This window comes from Pteronotus mesoamericanus, unplaced genomic scaffold (assembly GCF_021234165.1).
Source record: "Pteronotus mesoamericanus isolate MK-2021 breed Mesoamerican mustached bat unplaced genomic scaffold, CSHL_Meso_final scaffold_167, whole genome shotgun sequence".
Taxonomy (NCBI): domain Eukaryota; kingdom Metazoa; phylum Chordata; class Mammalia; order Chiroptera; family Mormoopidae; genus Pteronotus; species Pteronotus mesoamericanus.
The window spans coordinates 36266508-36274068 of record NW_026555308.1 but is presented as its reverse complement, the minus strand read 5'-3'; the positions used below and the strand labels follow the sequence as shown (position 1 = coordinate 36274068).

The 7561-nt window shown below is 36.4% G+C and overlaps 1 pseudogene; it reads left to right on the top strand.

Annotated features, from left to right (window-relative positions):
* Positions 1-5265: 5265 nt before the first annotated feature.
* LOC129083897 (ATP synthase subunit O, mitochondrial-like) lies at positions 5266-5928 on the top strand (annotated as a pseudogene).
* Positions 5929-7561: the final 1633 nt, after the last annotated feature.

The window sequence follows — 7561 nt, the reverse complement described above, 5'->3', positions numbered from 1 at the left end:
GAGCATAACTACAAAAATAAAATTACAACCTCCAAGAGGAAAGACTCCATCATGAAAAAAGCAGCACTATAAACAAGAGGTTTAGCATCTAGGAACCGAGATAGTATAACTACAGGAAAACAAAGTAGGAATGTTTAAAGAGAGGAGAGAGAAATTGAAAAAGCAACAAGAAAACTTGAACAAAATAGAACTTCTAAAAATAAAAACATAGGCATTCAAATTTTAAAATTTCATAGATGTGTTAGCATATTAGATAGGAGATCATAGAATTAGTGAATGGAAGAAAGGTTTAAGAAATGAGAATCTAGTACAGAGAGATTAAAGATATGAGAAAAGCTCAGAGACAAAGAAGAGACTGGGAAGGTCTAATAATATGTTGGATAGGAGTTCCAGAAGGAAAGAATAAAGAGAATGAGGAAGAGTCAGTAGACAAAGATATAATGGGTGATAATGTTCCAAAACTAAAGACAGACATGAGTACACAGACTGAAGACTCATACTGAGTCACAAGAAGGATAAATATATAAATCCCACCTAATCACATCATAAGGAAACAGTAAAATGCTGAAGACAGAGAACATCTCAAAGTAAATGAGAGGGAAAAAATGAGTATCCACAATGGAACAAAGAATGACAGAAAACTTAGCAATATTAGAAGCCAAACAGCAATGGAACAGCATCTTCAAAATGCTGAAGAAAAAACTGTCAGAGTGAGACATAGTTTAACACACACAGTACCGTCCTCCCCTTGCCTCAAAATCAGAATATTAAAAGGTACTTTATACATGTCTAAAGTCTGAAAATTAAAAAACAGAACCCTCATTTAAAATGGAGTTGAGAGGCTAGAAAAGAGAACTCTCATTCACATGTCACTCAATAAACACCACTAAACCCCAACAGAAGAAGCATTACCTTGCATCTCCACCAGAAGTGATACTAGTTTACACCCTCAGCAGAAGAAAGATTTCTTGCATAGTAAGAGCTCATCCAATGGGAGACTGCCATGGCTAAACTTCGAAATTTCAGCTTCCTCCAATGGATTCTTCATTTACAAAAGCCCCTCCCAAGTTCATAAAAGAGTGTTCCTTTCCTTTGTTTCTCTGGTCTTGCATACAGTTCACCATTTGACTGCAGGCATGTCCCAAACTGCAATTCTTTTTTGTTCCCAAGCATAACCAATTTTGATAGAGAAATATCTTGCTGTCTATTTGTTACAAGTTAATAGAAGTATCTACACTACTTGAGAGGTAGGAAAATTTTTTTCTCAAAAGGAGTGTAATAAATAGCACTTACTAACAACACTGGTAAGGAAGTACATTTGAGCACAAACTAAAACCACCATAAAATAATTCATTTGTACGGGAGGAATACTAAAACCAAGGTGAACCAACATCTTAGGTTTCTAACATTGTAGGAAATTAGAGATACACGGTAAGAGTTAAAACATTCCAAGTTCCTTGCAATATGGATAGCTCTGGTAAACTAGTGTGCATGTTATGTTAGTTTTCAAGGACTGCCACAACAAATTACCACAAACTTGGCTTAAAACAGCAGTAATTTATTCTCCCACAACTGTGGAAGCCAAAGACCAAGATCAAAGTGTCAACAGGGTTAGTTCCTTCTGGAGGCTCTGCGGAAGAACCATCCTCTCTCCTAGCTCTTGATAACTGCCAATATCCCTTAGCATTCCTTAATTTGTAGCTGCATCACTCCAATCTCTGCCTCTATCTTTATAGTTTTCCTCTTTGTGGTGGCTCTGTCTTCACATGGCCTTCTCTCCCATGTCCCCATGTCTTCTACCATTCTGCCTCTTTTAAGGACATTCCTTATTGGATTTAAAGCCCATTCTAATCCAGGATGACCTAATCTCAAGATCCTTAACTTAATTACATTTTCAAAGACCTTTATTCCAATTCTGGGTTGACATATCTTTGGGAGACCACAGTATGTTAAAAATACTATGTAAATATGGGTAAAGGTAGGCACTAAAAAAGAATTAAGTGAAATATATAAATTCTAAACAAATAAGAGAGAGAAAGAAATACAGAAAACAATCTACTTGAAGGTAGGAAAAGAGAAATAACACTTAAGCAAAAGCATAGTAAAATAAGATGGTAGAAGTTAGGTTGCAATGAATTAGAAATAACTTTAAATGTAAATAAGTAGAATTCAGATTAGGGTAAAAATGAAACAAAACCCACATATACCACTGCATATCAAAATACTCACAGACTTGGATTCCAGTCTCTTTAGTACCTTCTTCAGTGCCTTAACTTAGTAGGGCGAAATCACATTCTCACTTGATTTAAACGTCCTGAAATCATTTTCACCTGTGACAACATTAAGACTAGATTATAAACAGAGGTTGCAGAATAGAAGAAAGAAAAAAGCTGCTTTCAAACCAAATTTCCCACATTCTAATTGTATTTAAGGAGTTAATGTTTGGAAATCAGTTTCAAGATTTTTTAAAAGTAGTTTTAGATGGCTAAAAAGATTAATAAAAGGTTAAAACTGTGAGATTTATTTTTGATCCCTTGTTTATCTTTATTCTTCTGCCAATTGCCTAAAAAAATTTTTTTTTTTAATTTCAGACCACAGAAAACAGATCTTGTTGTTGAACCTGGTAGACTATGACTGATTTTCAATCATGGCAAGCACAAATTCTGAGTGCACTACATGGGCTAGATTTCCTAAGTTCAGGATACAAAAATAAGTCACCTGCAAACACATACATACTCCTATAATTTTATGTAAATAAGTAAGCATTTAAAAACAAAATATGAAGTACAAATTTTAGCAGAATAGTGATGTCAAAAAGATGAAGAAAATTCAGTCAATGGACTATTCACTTTTCCTCTAAACCTCATTTTGACAAAAAGATGAAATAGCCATCCAGTCCTAATAATGTGAACTATGTTTTTCTTTAAAAAGTAGAAAATGTAATATATATGCAATCTTAATTCAAGACCTGTCTCAATTCTTACCAAACCTAAAAGTCAGAAAAACCCTCTGCCCTTCAGAATACAATTGAAAATTAGCTTTGATACCTCTCTAAAAATATTGCTCTCTTCAATGGCAGGACTGTATTAATAATCTTTACATCCCTGACTCACTGCATAGTGTTTGATGGTCAATAAATTTATTGAATGTGTGAATTTACATGATAAATTTCCCCCAAATTTATTTTCCTTTGATTATAAAGACTCTTTCCCCTTAAGTTTTAGCATATTGGCAGTCAAGAAGAGTTTAAGCTCTGATAGTCTGACCCAATAATATCCTTTCATGCTATGGTAAAAAGTGGTTGGAGCCTAAAGAAAAGCCAATGCATTCAATACAGAGCACCTCATGAGGGTTACCAGCAATTCTCATACTTTGAGAATTAGCACAAAATTTTTCAGTATTTAAACATGGAGAATAATTTCCTTTTAATAAATACCCTTAAAAAGACAACTAAAAGAAAGACTCTTCCCTAAATTTGCCCTCCCCTACTCCCAACAAACCTCACACATTTCATTTTTTAAGGTCTATTCAAAGTGGAAGGAAGATGAATTTCACCAACTGAAACTTTTGATTCTATTTCAGTAATCACAACTTCTAAATTTAACACAAAACTCTAGAAAGTCAGCAAAAGCAGAAAAATACTAGAGTTAGAGTTGTTGAACAATCAGCTGAGACAGGGAGAGCCACTTTAGTTGGCAATAGATTAAATGTACACATATCTACTTTAACATTTTATATACTGTCTTTTATACACTTCCTTATTTTGATGGTGAGTTATAGTTTAGTTAGATTCTTACAGGGAAGTTACACTTGGATGTCTATACAAAATAGTCATTTAAAAAAGTTTTGTTGGGGACAAAAGGTGCTGCCTTATGTATGTAACCTTGGGAAATGGTGTCTGGATATTCTAAGGCTAACAACAAAAAGAAATAGAAAAAACTGTACATAAGCATTGTTATCTCATAGGTAAATTTCTTACAACGTACTGAGTTAGCAATTCTGAAACTACATTATATATGCACTAGAGTTGAAAAAAAATAATAAATTGCAGATAATGGGAGTTAGGTTTCTCACTGACAGAGAAAGAAGTTACAAATAAGCAAAAGGAGAAAGTTGGGATGAAGCCTGCGGTGCTGGATCAGGAGTTGGAGATATCAGTATAAACTCATGTTTATTTTAAACATATACAGAAAAATGCATAAGTAATTATAGATATGTCTCTGTCCATGTACAGTCAACAAGAACAACAACTATCAAGACTTGGATTCTAAATGCCATTCTCCAAACAAAGGAATAAAGTTCTTCAGAGAAATGGCTGATTCTAGGGTTGGGGCAAAGAACATATAAAGGTGAGCCTGGAGTATCTTGTAGTGTTAGAAAAGAAGAGCAAAAGGGAAAAGAGGAGGTCATGTCACAGGACATAACTCCCACAGGCCAAAGCGAGAATAATTTGAGTTTCAAAATAATCATAGTATTTTATTATAACACACAAGAATAAAATACATATACATGAGTCTATATGAAAATTAATTGAATGAGAAGTAACAAAGCACCCATACATTAGAATTCCAAATAATATATGTGAATATACCCTCTCTAGGGAATACAACGTAATCCCTCTCCTCCATGAGCAGACATTGGGTTTATGACGGACTTCCAAAGAATAGCATATGGAATTGAAAAGAATATCGCTCTCCAATAGAGAAAAAACCTGGTAGTTGACATTCTCAGTGATGTCATACTGGTATCTTGTTCCTCTTATGTGATGTAACAGAAAAGCACTTCCATTCTGTGGCATTCTTCCCCAGAAAATGATAATCCCAGTAAAAACATGAGAATCTATCAGATAGATTAGAATTAAGGGACATTTTACAAAACATATGACCAGTACTCCTCTAAAACATCAATGTATAGGAAAACAAAGAAAAGCTAAGAAACCATTACAGATAATCAAAAGGCATTGGAGAGTGTTAGACCGGGTCCAGGAACAGAAAAAGGACATTAGTAGATTGGTAGAAAAACTGTGAAATCCAAATAAAGTCTATAGTTTGGTTGTTTTGCACCAAGGTTAATTTAATCTTAGTTTTCATAAACTAAATTTAATAAACAGGTAACACGTATGATGTTATTAGGGGAAGCTAGATAAAAAGGTATACAGGAACTCTCTGTAACTACTTTGAAACTTTTCTGTTAATCTGAAATTACTCCAAATGTTTAAAAAGTCTTTAAGTAGACCCTCACATCTCTCTCCCAACTCGGGTTTGACCTACAACCTTCCTGGAGAAAACGGCCTCCTCAGCAACATCTGCGCTCTCCTAGCTGTTGTGATGCTTCAGCACACTTGTGGCCAGGCCATCTGCCATGGTTGTGTGGTCACTTGTTCAGGTATATGGTCTCAAAGGTCACTATTCCACTGTTCTTTATTTGGCTGCCTCTAAATAGAATAAGCTGGAACGGGTAGAAAAGGAATTGTTGTTTAGAGTAGAACAAATCTTCAAGGAACCCAAGATGGCTGCTCCTATTATGAATCCCTACATCAAGTGTTCCATTCACGTGAAAAACCTGAATGACATGACCACAAAGGGAGGTTTTTTTCCCCCTACACATCCAACTTGGCTTGCTGAAAATAACTGCTTGAACAATATCCCTGGGGTCATTTCTGCCTTTTCTGTCATGATGAGTGTCTACCATGGAGAAATAAACTGTGCACAGTGACCACTGCATCTTCTTTAAATGAAGCCACTCTTTCTGAATTAAAAAACAGTCCTGAACAACTTCCTAAGTAAAAACCAAATATTGAAAGTGGAAATTAAGATTGACCCGTCAATCATGGGTGGTATGATTGTCTGTTTTGTAGAGAAATATGTTGATATGTCTGCAAAAACCAAGATTCAGAAGCTGAGCAAGCTTATGCGGGAGGTTTTCTGAAACTGATTTTTCTGTCAGTGAAAATTCTTAAACTTGGAGAAACAATGAAAGCCTTCCTGAACAGAGAAGTCTTGAAGTATTCAAAGAAAGAAAAATATTCTACAAACCATATTAGTTTGTATAATTCATCTATAAAATTAAAAAAAAAACTTTCCTAATTCAAACATATTAAGACATGTTCCAAGTAAGACAGTAGTATAGAAAGAGAACACTACAAATACCAGTTTATTTTCAGGATTATAGAAAAATCAGAAAGGTTTAAATCTATAAGCTCTTTATCTGTTAACTAAAGATTCCACAATTTCTTTATAAAGTTACATTCTGAGGAATAGAAGGTATCCTAACATTAGCTACTCCAGAAATAAATAGGAAGGAATTGTTGCCTACTGGCAAGGAATGTGGACTTATTTTGCTACTTGACTTTTTTTGTTTTTTTGGTTTTTGTTTTTTTGTTTGTTTTTTTTTTTTTTTGGTCTAAGATTAACCTGAAAGGGCATGGGAAATATCTCTGATTTTCCCTTAACGCTCCATTATAAGCAGGTCACATTCATTTAAATTCATCCTTAACCTAATTCAACTTTCAGAATTTCCCAAAACTTAGCTACCACTCACTATTTTAACAATTTGTCCTGAATTTTAAGATTACACACACACACACACACACACACACACACAAATATACCTAAGCATTAACTGTGTATACTTGGGAGATGAGATTTGTGGTTTTCTTTTTGCTTATTTTCCGAAGTCTTCTACAGTGAATGGATATAGTAATCATCATTTGGCATAGTGCCTGGTACTGCAGGAATTCATTATTGACTGAATACTCAACTGTCATTACTTTTTATTTAAGAATCAAGGTGGGCATAGTCTTCCAGAACTGAGACCCAGCAGCCACCTGTGGGCCCAGTGGAGGGCATGTGGAGACAGGGTAGGGGTGGTTCTGGGCAACAGGCTCCAGGAGGAGCTGACGCTTCTCATGATAATCCTCTGGCAAGAGAACTTCTGCCTTCCCTGACTCAAACCACCTCTTCACATGGTGGAGGGGCGGGGTCGGGGTCGGGGGCCCGGACCATCCATGGAAGAGCCGGAACAGTTTGCCTCTCTCCACGGAGTTCCCCAGTGCCCGTCCCAGCGCCAGTCCCAGCGCCTACCTTCGTTGCACGCCCAAAGGGAAGCTCCTCACGTGCTGCCGCCGCCACCACCATCACCGCCGCCACCACCATCACCACCACCACCACCACCACCACCACGCAGACATGAGCCACTTCTGCCTGGACATCCTGGAGGACAAGTGGTCAATCCTGTGACATCAGAACCATCCTGCTCTCCATGCAGGGCCTACTGGGAGAACCCAGCATCAATATGGCTTTGAACACCCTTACTGTTCAATTCTAGAAACATCCACAACCTTTAAGAATCTGTAAGAAACCGTAGAGATCTCCCGCCAGGAGCCCTGACCTGGCTATCCAGCCTGTCTCTGGCAGTTTTATTTTTCCCTCAGATGATGGCCCTTTGACTTCTGTGCAGGACTCTGTTATATTAAACTTTGGTGTCATTTTTCTTTGTTTCCAGTTGAGCCCTTGTGAATAAGTACATTAAATATTTTGTTAAAAACAGGAATCAATGTGTC